The sequence below is a fragment of the Triturus cristatus genome, chromosome 12 (assembly GCF_964204655.1).
Source record: "Triturus cristatus chromosome 12, aTriCri1.1, whole genome shotgun sequence".
Taxonomy (NCBI): Eukaryota; Metazoa; Chordata; class Amphibia; order Caudata; family Salamandridae; genus Triturus; species Triturus cristatus.
The window spans coordinates 661,995,059-662,011,544 of record NC_140595.1 but is presented as its reverse complement, the minus strand read 5'-3'; the positions used below and the strand labels follow the sequence as shown (position 1 = coordinate 662,011,544).

Sequence of the window (16,486 nt, the reverse complement as noted above, 5' to 3'; positions counted from 1 at the left end):
CCTGGCTCTGTCTTGAAAGAGAGTGTAATTATACTACAAGAAATGCTGGCCATCAAAAGATACTCTGATGGCTTTCCGACGAAGGTGGGATTCGAACCCACGCGTGCAGAGCACAATGGATTAGCAGTCCATCGCCTTAACCACTCGGCCACCTCGTCTGCCCTACAGCCCCATCTGAAACCTTGCTTCACAAAAGGTACTGAAGTGTCAATATACTGTACCTAAAAAAGAAAAAAACAGCTGAGGCAAGATCTCACATTCCACGTCTTCCCCCAATCAGGGACCTACATTTCATTTTTGGGAAATTCTTACTATGTGCTAATTACAAATATTCATAAGATTCCCCTAGACTTTGTCAGAACTGTCAAGATATAATTCTATGGGGTTTTGAATAGACAGAGCATATGTTATAGGACAATTATAGAATCTATTCCGTTTGGACTGTATTTTTAATAGTCATGATAACATGCTAGCATGTGAGTCGATCTTGCACAGTGAATGATGGAGCAGTGTCTGTCATCTACTTGGTCAGCTGTAGATGGCTCACCTGGGGAGATGTGAAAAGAGAGAGCTCCAGTGGCGCAATCGGTTAGCGCGCGGTACTTATACAGCAGTACTTGCACTGAGCCATGCCGAGGTTGTGAGTTCGAGCCTCACCTGTAGCAGCCGTGTTGATTTTCATAAACCATTTCACAAAAAGTAAAGTTTAAACTCAGAGTATGGACGGCCCTTGCTAGAGAGTCTTTACTTCTTATAGGATCTACGTGTCCTACTCCTCTGGGTGCCAAATATCACATATCCTCCGCGATGCTCAGTTTAAACATTCCATGATGTGCCATCTTGCATTTCATGCAAACACCACATCAGTGCATTTAAAAATACATTTGTAGAATAATAAATATGATGAAAACAGTGTTCTCACATGATAACCATAAACTGAAGAGCTGCAAAAAATGCTGTATCAGCTACTTACAATAAAAGGTGACTCGAAAAAACTAGCAAAAGAAGAGCATCATCATATTAAAGGTTCTATTCACCATCTTGAGTTGCACCATAGCAGCTTATGGTGCTTTTCTGCTCAGAGTGTGCCTCCAATCCCACATTCATTTTTAATTTCTTTGCAGTTTAAAAACCAACAATTACTGCTCGAAGTTCACTTTTCAAAACCATTCAACCTATTAAATGTATTTCTCTAACCTATGAATGTGGTCCATGTTCACTTTTCCTCATCTTCATCTCGATACTCCTTTCCCAGAAACCAGGTTCACTTCTTCATTCAACCCACCCATCCAAGGTCACCAAATCTTTGAAGCAAGTCTGCCTATTCTCCCTTTCTCTCTATGTACAAGATACCTTGTATCATTTGAATGGACAGCAGGAGAGAAGGATATTTATGGTGAGTGGGGGTGGGGTTTTGAGGAGTAACCTCATTTGCCTAAGAGCCGGGGTATCTGGGAAAAAAAGTATTTTATGGGGGAAGACTTTCACATCTCCTTGGTGAAATTTGTAGGGCCTTATAACATCCTTTCTGTGGATGCAGATTCAGTCGGAACAGAGGTCCTAGTCCTCGCTCTGCCTTTCAAAGGAACTGTAAATATGCATGGCTTATTTGGCTTTGCCCGGCAGGGCTTGCCCGGCAGGGTGAGAATGGCGTTTGTCAGGCGTTCGTCAGGCGATCGGAAGGGGTGATGCAATAATTTATAATTCAATGATCTTCATGATATTTTCTTGATAATATGAAAGCAGGAAAGGGAAGCTTGGCAATAAGCAATCCTAAAGCAAGGTGTGACTCCAGGGAAGAATGACTTGAAAACAACATACAGAAAGACTCATGTAAAAAGGCCCTGATGAGGCTTGAACTCATGACCCCTGGTTTTCAAGACCAGTGCTCTGCCACTGAGCTACAAGGCCAGTCTGCACGCAGGATGTAAATTGCAACATGTATTCTTACTGAGGTATGAATATATCTATGATTTTGAGACTCTGTATGGAAACGTAGTTGCATATGAATGTCCACGTGCGCGCACACATTGAAGACCATGCTTAAGGCACTTTTTTTGGAAGTATGAAAAACTACATTTTCATATGAGAAAATAAGAGTTTTCGCATTCAAGACCATACCGATAGCTCTAGTTAGTATGTCTGTAATCAGTGACATATAGAGAACCCACTTATTAGAAGTGATCTGTCTCTGTGGGGCAGACATATGTTAACAGTCATTCATTTGAGACGGCCTAAACTTTAGGAGTAAGAGCTGCTTTCTTATCAATCTATTTATCCAAACTGGTTAATAAGCCAGGAGTGAGTGAAAGGCAATCCTCTGGAAACTCCATGAAAGATCTAATTTCTATTACGCACAAAATACTTCACTTTATTTGACATATTTGTTAAAATGGAACAGTCAGATGATCCCATCTAGCGGATCCTGGCTCTGTCTTGAAAGAGAGTGTAATTATACTACAAGAAATGCTGGCCATCAAAAGAGACTCTGATGGCTTTCCGACGAAGGTGGGATTTGAACCCACGCGTGCAGAGCACAATGGATTAGCAGTCCATCGCCTTAACCACTCGGCCACCTCGTCTGCCCTACAGCCCCATCTGAAACCTTGTTTCACAAAAGGTACTGAAGTGTCAATATACTGTACCTAAAAAAGAAAAAAACAGCTGAGGCAAGATCTCACATTCCACGTCTTCCCCCAATCAGGGACCTACATTTCATTTTTGGGAAATTCTTACTATGTGCTAATTACAAATATTCATAAGATTCCCCTAGACTTTGTCAGAACTGTCAAGATATAATTCTATGGGGTTTTGAATAGACAGAGCATATGTTATAGGACAATTATAGAATCTATTCCGTTTGGACTGTATTTTTAATAGTCATGATAACATGCTAGCATGTGAGTCGATCTTGCACAGTGAATGATGGAGCAGTGTCTGTCATCTACTTGGTCAGCTGTAGATGGCTCACCTGGGGAGATGTGCAAAGAGAGAGCTCCAGTGGCGCAATCGGTTAGCGCGCGGTACTTATACAGCAGTACTTGCACTGAGCCATGCCGAGGTTGTGAGTTCGAGCCTCACCTGGAGCAGCTGTGTTGTTTTTCATAAACCATTTCACAAAAAGTAAAGTTTAAACTCAGAGTATGGACGGCCCTTGCTAGAGAGTCTTTACTTCTTATAGGATCTACGTGTCCTACTCCTCTGGGTGCCAAATATCACATATCCTCCGCGATGCTCAGTTTAAACATTCCATGATGTGCCATCTTGCATTTCATGCAAACACCACATCAGTGCATTTAAAAATACATTTGTAGAATAATAAATATGATGAAAACAGTGTTCTCACATGATAACCATAAACTGAAGAGCTGCAAAAAATGCTGTATCAGCTACTTACAATAAAAGGTGACTCGAAAAAACTAGCAAAAGAAGAGCATCATCATATTAAAGGTTCTATTCACCATCTTGAGTTGCACCATAGCAGCTTATGGTGCCTTTCTGTTCAGAGTGTGCCTCCAATCCCACATTCATTTTTAATTTCTTTGCAGTTTAAAAACCAACAATTACTGCTCGAAGTTCACTTTTCAAAACCATTCAACCTATTAAATGTATTTCTCTAACCTATGAATGTGGTCCATGTTCACTTTTCCTCATCTTCATCTCGATACTCCTTTCCCAGAAACCAGGTTCACTTCTTCATTCAACCCACCCATCCAAGGTCACCAAATCTTTGAAGCAAGTCTGCCTATTCTCCCTTTCTCTCTATGTACAAGATACCTTGTATCATTTGAATGGACAGCAGGAGAGAAGGATATTTATGGTGAGTGGGGGTGGGGTTTTGAGGAGTAACCTCATTTGCCTAAGAGCCGGGGTATCTGGGAAAAAAAGTATTTTATGGGGGAAGACTTTCACATCTCCTTGGTGAAATTTGTAGGGCCTTATAACATCCTTTCTGTGGATGCAGATTCAGTCGGAACAGAGGTCCTAGTCCTCGCTCTGCCTTTCAAAGGAACTGTAAATATGCATGGCTTATTTGGCTTTGCCCGGCAGGGCTTGCCCGGCAGGGTGAGAATGGCGTTTGTCAGGCGTTCGTCAGGCGATCGGAAGGGGTGATGCAATAATTTATAATTCAATGATCTTCATGATATTTTCTTGATAATATGAAAGCAGGAAAGGGAAGCTTGGCAATAAGCAATCCTAAAGCAAGGTGTGACTCCAGGGAAGAATGACTTGAAAACAACATACAGAAAGACTCATGTAAAAAGGCCCTGATGAGGCTTGAACTCATGACCCCTGGTTTTCAAGACCAGTGCTCTGCCACTGAGCTACAAGGCCAGTCTGCACGCAGGATGTAAATTGCAACATGTATTCTTACTGAGGTATGAATATATCTATGATTTTGAGACTCTGTATGGAAACGTAGTTGCATATGAATGTCCACGTGCGCGCACACATTGAAGACCATGCTTAAGGCACTTTTTTTGGAAGTATGAAAAACTACATTTTCATATGAGAAAATAAGAGTTTTCGCATTCAAGACCATACCGATAGCTCTAGTTAGTATGTCTGTAATCAGTGACATATAGAGAACCCACTTATTAGAAGTGATCTGTCTCTGTGGGGCAGACATATGTTAACAGTCATTCATTTGAGACGGCCTAAACTTTAGGAGTAAGAGCTGCTTTCTTATCAATCTATTTATCCAAACTGGTTAATAAGCCAGGAGTGAGTGAAAGGCAATCCTCTGGAAACTCCATGAAAGATCTAATTTCTATTACGCACAAAATACTTCACTTTATTTGACATATTTGTTAAAATGGAACAGTCAGATGATCCCATCTAGCGGATCCTGGCTCTGTCTTGAAAGAGAGTGTAATTATACTACAAGAAATGCTGGCCATCAAAAGAGACTCTGATGGCTTTCCGACGAAGTTGGGATTTGAACCCACGCGTGCAGAGCACAATGGATTAGCAGTCCATCGCCTTAACCACTCGGCCACCTCGTCTGCCCTACAGCCCCATCTGAAACCTTGTTTCACAAAAGGTACTGAAGTGTCAATATACTGTACCTAAAAAAGAAAAAAACAGCTGAGGCAAGATCTCACATTCCACGTCTTCCCCCAATCAGGGACCTACATTTCATTTTTGGGAAATTCTTACTATGTGCTAATTACAAATATTCATAAGATTCCCCTAGACTTTGTCAGAACTGTCAAGATATAATTCTATGGGGTTTTGAATAGACAGAGCATATGTTATAGGACAATTATAGAATCTATTCCGTTTGGACTGTATTTTTAATAGTCATGATAACATGCTAGCATGTGAGTCGATCTTGCACAGTGAATGATGGAGCAGTGTCTGTCATCTACTTGGTCAGCTGTAGATGGCTCACCTGGGGAGATGTGCAAAGAGAGAGCTCCAGTGGCGCAATCGGTTAGCGCGCGGTACTTATACAGCAGTACTTGCACTGAGCCATGCCGAGGTTGTGAGTTCGAGCCTCACCTGGAGCAGCCGTGTTGTTTTTCATAAACCATTTCACAAAAAGTAAAGTTTAAACTCAGAGTATGGACGGCCCTTGCTAGAGAGTCTTTACTTCTTATAGGATCTACGTGTCCTACTCCTCTGGGTGCCAAATATCACATATCCTCCGCGATGCTCAGTTTAAACATTCCATGATGTGCCATCTTGCATTTCATGCAAACACCACATCAGTGCATTTAAAAATACATTTGTAGAATAATAAATATGATGAAAACTGTGTTCTCACATGATAACCATAAACAAGAGCTGCAAAAAATGCTGTATCAGCTACTTACAATAAAAGGTGACTCGAAAAAACTAGCAAAAGAAGAGCATCATCATATTAAAGGTTCTATTCACCATCTTGAGTTGCACCATAGCAGCTTATGGTGCCTTTCTGTTCAGAGTGTGCCTCCAATCCCACATTCATTTTTAATTTCTTTGCAGTTTAAAAACCAACAATTACTGCTCGAAGTTCACTTTTCAAAACCATTCAACCTATTAAATGTATTTCTCTAACCTATGAATGTGGTCCATGTTCACTTTTCCTCATCTTCATCTCGATACTCCTTTCCCAGAAACCAGGTTCACTTCTTCATTCAACCCACCCATCCAAAGTCACCAAATCTTTGAAGCAAGTCTGCCTATTCTCCCTTTCTCTCTATGTACAAGATACCTTGTATCATTTGAATGGACAGCAGGAGAGAAGGATATTTATGGTGAGTGGGGGTGGGGTTTTGAGGAGTAACCTCATTTGCCTAAGAGCCGGGGTATCTGGGAAAAAAAGTATTTTATGGGGGAAGACTTTCACATCTCCTTGGTGAAATTTGTAGGGCCTTATAACATCCTTTCTGTGGATGCAGATTCAGTCGGAACAGAGGTCCTAGTCCTCGCTCTGCCTTTCAAAGGAACTGTAAATATGCATGGCTTATTTGGCTTTGCCCGGCAGGGCTTGCCCGGCAGGGTGAGAATGGCGTTTGTCAGGCGTTCGTCAGGCGATCGGAAGGGGTGAGGCAATAATTTATAATTCAATGATCTTCATGATATTTTCTTGATAATATGAAAGCAGGAAAGGGAAGCTTGGCAATAAGCAATCCTAAAGCAAGGTGTGACTCCAGGGAAGAATGACTTGAAAACAACATACAGAAAGACTCATGTAAAAAGGCCCTGATGAGGCTTGAACTCATGACCCCTGGTTTACAAGACCAGTGCTCTGCCACTGAGCTACAAGGCCAGTCTGCACGCAGGATGTAAATTGCAACATGTATTCTTACTGAGGTATGAATATATCTATGATTTTGAGACTCTGTATGGAAACGTAGTTGCATATGAATGTCCACGTGCGCGCACACATTGAAGACCATGCTTAAGGCACTTTTTTTGGAAGTATGAAAAACTACATTTTCATATGAGAAAATAAGAGTTTTCGCATTCAAGACCATACCGATAGCTCTAGTTAGTATGTCTGCAATCAGTGACATATAGAGAACCCACTTATTAGAAGTGATCTGTCTCTGTGGGGCAGACATATGTTAACAGTCATTCATTTGAGACGGCCTAAACTTTAGGAGTAAGAGCTGCTTTCTTATCAATCTATTTATCCAAACTGGTTAATAAGCCAGGAGTGAGTGAAAGGCAATCCTCTGGAAACTCCATGAAAGATCTAATTTCTATTACGCACAAAATACTTCACTTTATTTGACATATTTGTTAAAATGGAACAGTCAGATGATCCCATCTAGCGGATCCTGGCTCTGTCTTGAAAGAGAGTGTAATTATACTACAAGAAATGCTGGCCATCAAAAGAGACTCTGATGGCTTTCCGACGAAGGTGGGATTCGAACCCACGCGTGCAGAGCACAATGGATTAGCAGTCCATCGCCTTAACCACTCGGCCACCTCGTCTGCCCTACAGCCCCATCTGAAACCTTGCTTCACAAAAGGTACTGAAGTGTCAATATACTGTACCTAAAAAAGAAAAAAACAGCTGAGGCAAGATCTCACATTCCACGTCTTCCCCCAATCAGGGACCTACATTTCATTTTTGGGAAATTCTTACTATGTGCTAATTACAAATATTCATAAGATTCCCCTAGACTTTGTCAGAACTGTCAAGATATAATTCTATGGGGTTTTGAATAGACAGAGCATATGTTATAGGACAATTATAGAATCTATTCCGTTTGGACTGTATTTTTAATAGTCATGATAACATGCTAGCATGTGAGTCGATCTTGCACAGTGAATGATGGAGCAGTGTCTGTCATCTACTTGGTCAGCTGTAGATGGCTCACCTGGGGAGATGTGAAAAGAGAGAGCTCCAGTGGCGCAATCGGTTAGCGCGCGGTACTTATACAGCAGTACTTGCACTGAGCCATGCTGAGGTTGTGAGTTCGAGCCTCACCTGGAGCAGCCGTGTTGTTTTTCATAAACCATTTCACAAAAGGTAAAGTTTAAACTCAGAGTATGGACGGCCCTTGCTAGAGAGTCTTTACTTCTTATAGGATCTACGTGTCCTACTCCTCTGGGTGCCAAATATCACATATCCTCCGCGATGCTCAGTTTAAACATTCCATGATGTGCCATCTTGCATTTCATGCAAACACCACATCAGTGCATTTAAAAATACATTTGTAGAATAATAAATATGATGAAAACTGTGTTCTCACATGATAACCATAAACTGAAGAGCTGCAAAAAATGCTGTATCAGCTACTTACAATAAAAGGTGACTCGAAAAAACTAGCAAAAGAAGAGCATCATCATATTAAAGGTTCTATTCACCATCTTGAGTTGCACCATAGCAGCTTATGGTGCTTTTCTGTTCAGAGTGTGCCTCCAATCCCACATTCATTTTTAATTTCTTTGCAGTTTAAAAACCAACAATTACTGCTCGAAGTTCACTTTTCAAAACCATTCAACCTATTAAATGTATTTCTCTAACCTATGAATGTGGTCCATGTTCACTTTTCCTCATCTTCATCTCGATACTCCTTTCCCAGAAACCAGGTTCACTTCTTCATTCAACCCACCCATCCAAAGTCACCAAATCTTTGAAGCAAGTCTGCCTATTCTCCCTTTCTCTCTATGTACAAGATACCTTGTATCATTTGAATGGACAGCAGGAGAGAAGGATATTTATGGTGAGTGGGGGTGGGGTTTTGAGGAGTAACCTCATTTGCCTAAGAGCCGGGGTATCTGGGAAAAAAAGTATTTTATGGGGGAAGACTTTCACATCTCCTTGGTGAAATTTGTAGGGCCTTATAACATCCTTTCTGTGGATGCAGATTCAGTCGGAACAGAGGTCCTAGTCCTCGCTCTGCCTTTCAAAGGAACTGTAAATATGCATGGCTTATTTGGCTTTGCCCGGCAGGGCTTGCCCGGCAGGGTGAGAATGGCGTTTGTCAGGCGTTCGGAAGGGGTGAGGCAATAATTTATAATTCAATGATCTTCATGATATTTTCTTGATAATATGAAAGCAGGAAAGGGAAGCTTGGCAATAAGCAATCCTAAAGCAAGGTGTGGCTCCAGGGAAGAATGACTTGAAAACAACATACAGAAAGACTCATGTAAAAAGGCCCTGATGAGGCTTGAACTCATGACCCCTGGTTTACAAGACCAGTGCTCTGCCACTGAGCTACAAGGCCAGTCTGCACGCAGGATGTAAATTGCAACATGTATTCTTACTGAGGTATGAATATATCTATGATTTTGAGACTCTGTATGGAAACGTAGTTGCATATGAATGTCCACGTGTGCGCACACATTGAAGACCATGCTTAAGGCACTTTTTTTGGAAGTATGAAAAACTACATTTTCATATGAGAAAATAAGAGTTTTCGCATTCAAGACCATACCGATAGCTCTAGTTAGTATGTCTGCAATCAGTGACATATAGAGAACCCACTTATTAGAAGTGATCTGTCTCTGTGGGGCAGACATATGTTAACAGTCATTCATTTGAGACGGCCTAAACTTTAGGAGTAAGAGCTGCTTTCTTATCAATCTATTTATCCAAACTGGTTAATAAGCCAGGAGTGAGTGAAAGGCAATCCTCTGGAAACTCCATGAAAGATCTAATTTCTATTACGCACAAAATACTTCACTTTATTTGACATATTTGTTAAAATGGAACAGTCAGATGATCCCATCTAGCGGATCCTGGCTCTGTCTTGAAAGAGAGTGTAATTATACTACAAGAAATGCTGGCCATCAAAAGATACTCTGATGGCTTTCCGACGAAGGTGGGATTCGAACCCACGCGTGCAGAGCACAATGGATTAGCAGTCCATCGCCTTAACCACTCGGCCACCTCGTCTGCCCTACAGCCCCATCTGAAACCTTGCTTCACAAAAGGTACTGAAGTGTCAATATACTGTACCTAAAAAAGAAAAAAACAGCTGAGGCAAGATCTCACATTCCACGTCTTCCCCCAATCAGGGACCTACATTTCATTTTTGGGAAATTCTTACTATGTGCTAATTACAAATATTCATAAGATTCCCCTAGACTTTGTCAGAACTGTCAAGATATAATTCTATGGGGTTTTGAATAGACAGAGCATATGTTATAGGACAATTATAGAATCTATTCCGTTTGGACTGTATTTTTAATAGTCATGATAACATGCTAGCATGTGAGTCGATCTTGCACAGTGAATGATGGAGCAGTGTCTGTCATCTACTTGGTCAGCTGTAGATGGCTCACCTGGGGAGATGTGAAAAGAGAGAGCTCCAGTGGCGCAATCGGTTAGCGCGCGGTACTTATACAGCAGTACTTGCACTGAGCCATGCCGAGGTTGTGAGTTCGAGCCTCACCTGTAGCAGCCGTGTTGATTTTCATAAACCATTTCACAAAAAGTAAAGTTTAAACTCAGAGTATGGACGGCCCTTGCTAGAGAGTCTTTACTTCTTATAGGATCTACGTGTCCTACTCCTCTGGGTGCCAAATATCACATATCCTCCGCGATGCTCAGTTTAAACATTCCATGATGTGCCATCTTGCATTTCATGCAAACACCACATCAGTGCATTTAAAAATACATTTGTAGAATAATAAATATGATGAAAACAGTGTTCTCACATGATAACCATAAACTGAAGAGCTGCAAAAAATGCTGTATCAGCTACTTACAATAAAAGGTGACTCGAAAAAACTAGCAAAAGAAGAGCATCATCATATTAAAGGTTCTATTCACCATCTTGAGTTGCACCATAGCAGCTTATGGTGCTTTTCTGCTCAGAGTGTGCCTCCAATCCCACATTCATTTTTAATTTCTTTGCAGTTTAAAAACCAACAATTACTGCTCGAAGTTCACTTTTCAAAACCATTCAACCTATTAAATGTATTTCTCTAACCTATGAATGTGGTCCATGTTCACTTTTCCTCATCTTCATCTCGATACTCCTTTCCCAGAAACCAGGTTCACTTCTTCATTCAACCCACCCATCCAAGGTCACCAAATCTTTGAAGCAAGTCTGCCTATTCTCCCTTTCTCTCTATGTACAAGATACCTTGTATCATTTGAATGGACAGCAGGAGAGAAGGATATTTATGGTGAGTGGGGGTGGGGTTTTGAGGAGTAACCTCATTTGCCTAAGAGCCGGGGTATCTGGGAAAAAAAGTATTTTATGGGGGAAGACTTTCACATCTCCTTGGTGAAATTTGTAGGGCCTTATAACATCCTTTCTGTGGATGCAGATTCAGTCGGAACAGAGGTCCTAGTCCTCGCTCTGCCTTTCAAAGGAACTGTAAATATGCATGGCTTATTTGGCTTTGCCCGGCAGGGCTTGCCCGGCAGGGTGAGAATGGCGTTTGTCAGGCGTTCGTCAGGCGATCGGAAGGGGTGATGCAATAATTTATAATTCAATGATCTTCATGATATTTTCTTGATAATATGAAAGCAGGAAAGGGAAGCTTGGCAATAAGCAATCCTAAAGCAAGGTGTGACTCCAGGGAAGAATGACTTGAAAACAACATACAGAAAGACTCATGTAAAAAGGCCCTGATGAGGCTTGAACTCATGACCCCTGGTTTTCAAGACCAGTGCTCTGCCACTGAGCTACAAGGCCAGTCTGCACGCAGGATGTAAATTGCAACATGTATTCTTACTGAGGTATGAATATATCTATGATTTTGAGACTCTGTATGGAAACGTAGTTGCATATGAATGTCCACGTGCGCGCACACATTGAAGACCATGCTTAAGGCACTTTTTTTGGAAGTATGAAAAACTACATTTTCATATGAGAAAATAAGAGTTTTCGCATTCAAGACCATACCGATAGCTCTAGTTAGTATGTCTGTAATCAGTGACATATAGAGAACCCACTTATTAGAAGTGATCTGTCTCTGTGGGGCAGACATATGTTAACAGTCATTCATTTGAGACGGCCTAAACTTTAGGAGTAAGAGCTGCTTTCTTATCAATCTATTTATCCAAACTGGTTAATAAGCCAGGAGTGAGTGAAAGGCAATCCTCTGGAAACTCCATGAAAGATCTAATTTCTATTACGCACAAAATACTTCACTTTATTTGACATATTTGTTAAAATGGAACAGTCAGATGATCCCATCTAGCGGATCCTGGCTCTGTCTTGAAAGAGAGTGTAATTATACTACAAGAAATGCTGGCCATCAAAAGAGACTCTGATGGCTTTCCGACGAAGGTGGGATTTGAACCCACGCGTGCAGAGCACAATGGATTAGCAGTCCATCGCCTTAACCACTCGGCCACCTCGTCTGCCCTACAGCCCCATCTGAAACCTTGTTTCACAAAAGGTACTGAAGTGTCAATATACTGTACCTAAAAAAGAAAAAAACAGCTGAGGCAAGATCTCACATTCCACGTCTTCCCCCAATCAGGGACCTACATTTCATTTTTGGGAAATTCTTACTATGTGCTAATTACAAATATTCATAAGATTCCCCTAGACTTTGTCAGAACTGTCAAGATATAATTCTATGGGGTTTTGAATAGACAGAGCATATGTTATAGGACAATTATAGAATCTATTCCGTTTGGACTGTATTTTTAATAGTCATGATAACATGCTAGCATGTGAGTCGATCTTGCACAGTGAATGATGGAGCAGTGTCTGTCATCTACTTGGTCAGCTGTAGATGGCTCACCTGGGGAGATGTGCAAAGAGAGAGCTCCAGTGGCGCAATCGGTTAGCGCGCGGTACTTATACAGCAGTACTTGCACTGAGCCATGCCGAGGTTGTGAGTTCGAGCCTCACCTGGAGCAGCTGTGTTGTTTTTCATAAACCATTTCACAAAAAGTAAAGTTTAAACTCAGAGTATGGACGGCCCTTGCTAGAGAGTCTTTACTTCTTATAGGATCTACGTGTCCTACTCCTCTGGGTGCCAAATATCACATATCCTCCGCGATGCTCAGTTTAAACATTCCATGATGTGCCATCTTGCATTTCATGCAAACACCACATCAGTGCATTTAAAAATACATTTGTAGAATAATAAATATGATGAAAACAGTGTTCTCACATGATAACCATAAACTGAAGAGCTGCAAAAAATGCTGTATCAGCTACTTACAATAAAAGGTGACTCGAAAAAACTAGCAAAAGAAGAGCATCATCATATTAAAGGTTCTATTCACCATCTTGAGTTGCACCATAGCAGCTTATGGTGCCTTTCTGTTCAGAGTGTGCCTCCAATCCCACATTCATTTTTAATTTCTTTGCAGTTTAAAAACCAACAATTACTGCTCGAAGTTCACTTTTCAAAACCATTCAACCTATTAAATGTATTTCTCTAACCTATGAATGTGGTCCATGTTCACTTTTCCTCATCTTCATCTCGATACTCCTTTCCCAGAAACCAGGTTCACTTCTTCATTCAACCCACCCATCCAAGGTCACCAAATCTTTGAAGCAAGTCTGCCTATTCTCCCTTTCTCTCTATGTACAAGATACCTTGTATCATTTGAATGGACAGCAGGAGAGAAGGATATTTATGGTGAGTGGGGGTGGGGTTTTGAGGAGTAACCTCATTTGCCTAAGAGCCGGGGTATCTGGGAAAAAAAGTATTTTATGGGGGAAGACTTTCACATCTCCTTGGTGAAATTTGTAGGGCCTTATAACATCCTTTCTGTGGATGCAGATTCAGTCGGAACAGAGGTCCTAGTCCTCGCTCTGCCTTTCAAAGGAACTGTAAATATGCATGGCTTATTTGGCTTTGCCCGGCAGGGCTTGCCCGGCAGGGTGAGAATGGCGTTTGTCAGGCGTTCGTCAGGCGATCGGAAGGGGTGATGCAATAATTTATAATTCAATGATCTTCATGATATTTTCTTGATAATATGAAAGCAGGAAAGGGAAGCTTGGCAATAAGCAATCCTAAAGCAAGGTGTGACTCCAGGGAAGAATGACTTGAAAACAACATACAGAAAGACTCATGTAAAAAGGCCCTGATGAGGCTTGAACTCATGACCCCTGGTTTTCAAGACCAGTGCTCTGCCACTGAGCTACAAGGCCAGTCTGCACGCAGGATGTAAATTGCAACATGTATTCTTACTGAGGTATGAATATATCTATGATTTTGAGACTCTGTATGGAAACGTAGTTGCATATGAATGTCCACGTGCGCGCACACATTGAAGACCATGCTTAAGGCACTTTTTTTGGAAGTATGAAAAACTACATTTTCATATGAGAAAATAAGAGTTTTCGCATTCAAGACCATACCGATAGCTCTAGTTAGTATGTCTGTAATCAGTGACATATAGAGAACCCACTTATTAGAAGTGATCTGTCTCTGTGGGGCAGACATATGTTAACAGTCATTCATTTGAGACGGCCTAAACTTTAGGAGTAAGAGCTGCTTTCTTATCAATCTATTTATCCAAACTGGTTAATAAGCCAGGAGTGAGTGAAAGGCAATCCTCTGGAAACTCCATGAAAGATCTAATTTCTATTACGCACAAAATACTTCACTTTATTTGACATATTTGTTAAAATGGAACAGTCAGATGATCCCATCTAGCGGATCCTGGCTCTGTCTTGAAAGAGAGTGTAATTATACTACAAGAAATGCTGGCCATCAAAAGAGACTCTGATGGCTTTCCGACGAAGTTGGGATTTGAACCCACGCGTGCAGAGCACAATGGATTAGCAGTCCATCGCCTTAACCACTCGGCCACCTCGTCTGCCCTACAGCCCCATCTGAAACCTTGTTTCACAAAAGGTACTGAAGTGTCAATATACTGTACCTAAAAAAGAAAAAAACAGCTGAGGCAAGATCTCACATTCCACGTCTTCCCCCAATCAGGGACCTACATTTCATTTTTGGGAAATTCTTACTATGTGCTAATTACAAATATTCATAAGATTCCCCTAGACTTTGTCAGAACTGTCAAGATATAATTCTATGGGGTTTTGAATAGACAGAGCATATGTTATAGGACAATTATAGAATCTATTCCGTTTGGACTGTATTTTTAATAGTCATGATAACATGCTAGCATGTGAGTCGATCTTGCACAGTGAATGATGGAGCAGTGTCTGTCATCTACTTGGTCAGCTGTAGATGGCTCACCTGGGGAGATGTGCAAAGAGAGAGCTCCAGTGGCGCAATCGGTTAGCGCGCGGTACTTATACAGCAGTACTTGCACTGAGCCATGCCGAGGTTGTGAGTTCGAGCCTCACCTGGAGCAGCCGTGTTGTTTTTCATAAACCATTTCACAAAAAGTAAAGTTTAAACTCAGAGTATGGACGGCCCTTGCTAGAGAGTCTTTACTTCTTATAGGATCTACGTGTCCTACTCCTCTGGGTGCCAAATATCACATATCCTCCGCGATGCTCAGTTTAAACATTCCATGATGTGCCATCTTGCATTTCATGCAAACACCACATCAGTGCATTTAAAAATACATTTGTAGAATAATAAATATGATGAAAACTGTGTTCTCACATGATAACCATAAACAAGAGCTGCAAAAAATGCTGTATCAGCTACTTACAATAAAAGGTGACTCGAAAAAACTAGCAAAAGAAGAGCATCATCATATTAAAGGTTCTATTCACCATCTTGAGTTGCACCATAGCAGCTTATGGTGCCTTTCTGTTCAGAGTGTGCCTCCAATCCCACATTCATTTTTAATTTCTTTGCAGTTTAAAAACCAACAATTACTGCTCGAAGTTCACTTTTCAAAACCATTCAACCTATTAAATGTATTTCTCTAACCTATGAATGTGGTCCATGTTCACTTTTCCTCATCTTCATCTCGATACTCCTTTCCCAGAAACCAGGTTCACTTCTTCATTCAACCCACCCATCCAAAGTCACCAAATCTTTGAAGCAAGTCTGCCTATTCTCCCTTTCTCTCTATGTACAAGATACCTTGTATCATTTGAATGGACAGCAGGAGAGAAGGATATTTATGGTGAGTGGGGGTGGGGTTTTGAGGAGTAACCTCATTTGCCTAAGAGCCGGGGTATCTGGGAAAAAAAGTATTTTATGGGGGAAGACTTTCACATCTCCTTGGTGAAATTTGTAGGGCCTTATAACATCCTTTCTGTGGATGCAGATTCAGTCGGAACAGAGGTCCTAGTCCTCGCTCTGCCTTTCAAAGGAACTGTAAATATGCATGGCTTATTTGGCTTTGCCCGGCAGGGCTTGCCCGGCAGGGTGAGAATGGCGTTTGTCAGGCGTTCGTCAGGCGATCGGAAGGGGTGAGGCAATAATTTATAATTCAATGATCTTCATGATATTTTCTTGATAATATGAAAGCAGGAAAGGGAAGCTTGGCAATAAGCAATCCTAAAGCAAGGTGTGACTCCAGGGAAGAATGACTTGAAAACAACATACAGAAAGACTCATGTAAAAAGGCCCTGATGAGGCTTGAACTCATGACCCCTGGTTTACAAGACCAGTGCTCTGCCACTGAGCTACAAGGCCAGTCTGCACGCAGGATGTAAATTGCAACATGTATTCTTACTGAGGT

At 41.3% G+C, this 16,486-nt stretch overlaps 17 non-coding genes across 17 annotated transcripts; 5 read left to right on the top strand and 12 right to left on the bottom strand.

The window, feature by feature from the left end:
- Positions 1-76: 76 nt before the first annotated feature.
- Positions 77-158, bottom strand: TRNAS-GCU (transfer RNA serine (anticodon GCU)). Its single transcript has one exon. It is a non-coding gene; the product is annotated as a tRNA-Ser (tRNA).
- A 1,681-nt stretch (positions 159-1,839) lies between these two features.
- On the bottom strand, positions 1,840-1,911 carry TRNAS-UGA (transfer RNA serine (anticodon UGA)). Its single transcript has one exon. It is a non-coding gene; the product is annotated as a tRNA-Ser (tRNA).
- Positions 1,912-2,500: 589 nt separating this feature from the next.
- TRNAS-GCU (transfer RNA serine (anticodon GCU)) lies at positions 2,501-2,582 on the bottom strand. The gene has a single exon. It is a non-coding gene; the product is annotated as a tRNA-Ser (tRNA).
- A 412-nt stretch (positions 2,583-2,994) lies between these two features.
- On the top strand, positions 2,995-3,089 carry TRNAI-UAU (transfer RNA isoleucine (anticodon UAU)). Its single transcript has 2 exons — positions 2,995-3,032; positions 3,054-3,089. It is a non-coding gene; the product is annotated as a tRNA-Ile (tRNA).
- A 1,174-nt stretch (positions 3,090-4,263) lies between these two features.
- TRNAS-UGA (transfer RNA serine (anticodon UGA)) lies at positions 4,264-4,335 on the bottom strand. Its single transcript has one exon. It is a non-coding gene; the product is annotated as a tRNA-Ser (tRNA).
- Positions 4,336-5,418: 1,083 nt separating this feature from the next.
- On the top strand, positions 5,419-5,513 carry TRNAI-UAU (transfer RNA isoleucine (anticodon UAU)). Its single transcript has 2 exons — positions 5,419-5,456; positions 5,478-5,513. It is a non-coding gene; the product is annotated as a tRNA-Ile (tRNA).
- A 1,172-nt stretch (positions 5,514-6,685) lies between these two features.
- On the bottom strand, positions 6,686-6,757 carry TRNAT-UGU (transfer RNA threonine (anticodon UGU)). Its single transcript has one exon. It is a non-coding gene; the product is annotated as a tRNA-Thr (tRNA).
- A 589-nt stretch (positions 6,758-7,346) lies between these two features.
- Positions 7,347-7,428, bottom strand: TRNAS-GCU (transfer RNA serine (anticodon GCU)). The gene has a single exon. It is a non-coding gene; the product is annotated as a tRNA-Ser (tRNA).
- A 412-nt stretch (positions 7,429-7,840) lies between these two features.
- Positions 7,841-7,935, top strand: TRNAI-UAU (transfer RNA isoleucine (anticodon UAU)). The gene is made up of 2 exons: positions 7,841-7,878; positions 7,900-7,935. It is a non-coding gene; the product is annotated as a tRNA-Ile (tRNA).
- A 1,163-nt stretch (positions 7,936-9,098) lies between these two features.
- On the bottom strand, positions 9,099-9,170 carry TRNAT-UGU (transfer RNA threonine (anticodon UGU)). Its single transcript has one exon. It is a non-coding gene; the product is annotated as a tRNA-Thr (tRNA).
- A 589-nt stretch (positions 9,171-9,759) lies between these two features.
- On the bottom strand, positions 9,760-9,841 carry TRNAS-GCU (transfer RNA serine (anticodon GCU)). The gene has a single exon. It is a non-coding gene; the product is annotated as a tRNA-Ser (tRNA).
- Positions 9,842-11,522: 1,681 nt separating this feature from the next.
- On the bottom strand, positions 11,523-11,594 carry TRNAS-UGA (transfer RNA serine (anticodon UGA)). Its single transcript has one exon. It is a non-coding gene; the product is annotated as a tRNA-Ser (tRNA).
- A 589-nt stretch (positions 11,595-12,183) lies between these two features.
- TRNAS-GCU (transfer RNA serine (anticodon GCU)) lies at positions 12,184-12,265 on the bottom strand. Its single transcript has one exon. It is a non-coding gene; the product is annotated as a tRNA-Ser (tRNA).
- Positions 12,266-12,677: 412 nt separating this feature from the next.
- On the top strand, positions 12,678-12,772 carry TRNAI-UAU (transfer RNA isoleucine (anticodon UAU)). Its single transcript has 2 exons — positions 12,678-12,715; positions 12,737-12,772. It is a non-coding gene; the product is annotated as a tRNA-Ile (tRNA).
- Positions 12,773-13,946: 1,174 nt separating this feature from the next.
- On the bottom strand, positions 13,947-14,018 carry TRNAS-UGA (transfer RNA serine (anticodon UGA)). The gene has a single exon. It is a non-coding gene; the product is annotated as a tRNA-Ser (tRNA).
- Positions 14,019-15,101: 1,083 nt separating this feature from the next.
- TRNAI-UAU (transfer RNA isoleucine (anticodon UAU)) lies at positions 15,102-15,196 on the top strand. Its single transcript has 2 exons — positions 15,102-15,139; positions 15,161-15,196. It is a non-coding gene; the product is annotated as a tRNA-Ile (tRNA).
- Positions 15,197-16,368: 1,172 nt separating this feature from the next.
- Positions 16,369-16,440, bottom strand: TRNAT-UGU (transfer RNA threonine (anticodon UGU)). The gene has a single exon. It is a non-coding gene; the product is annotated as a tRNA-Thr (tRNA).
- Between the last annotated feature and the right edge of the window lie 46 nt (positions 16,441-16,486).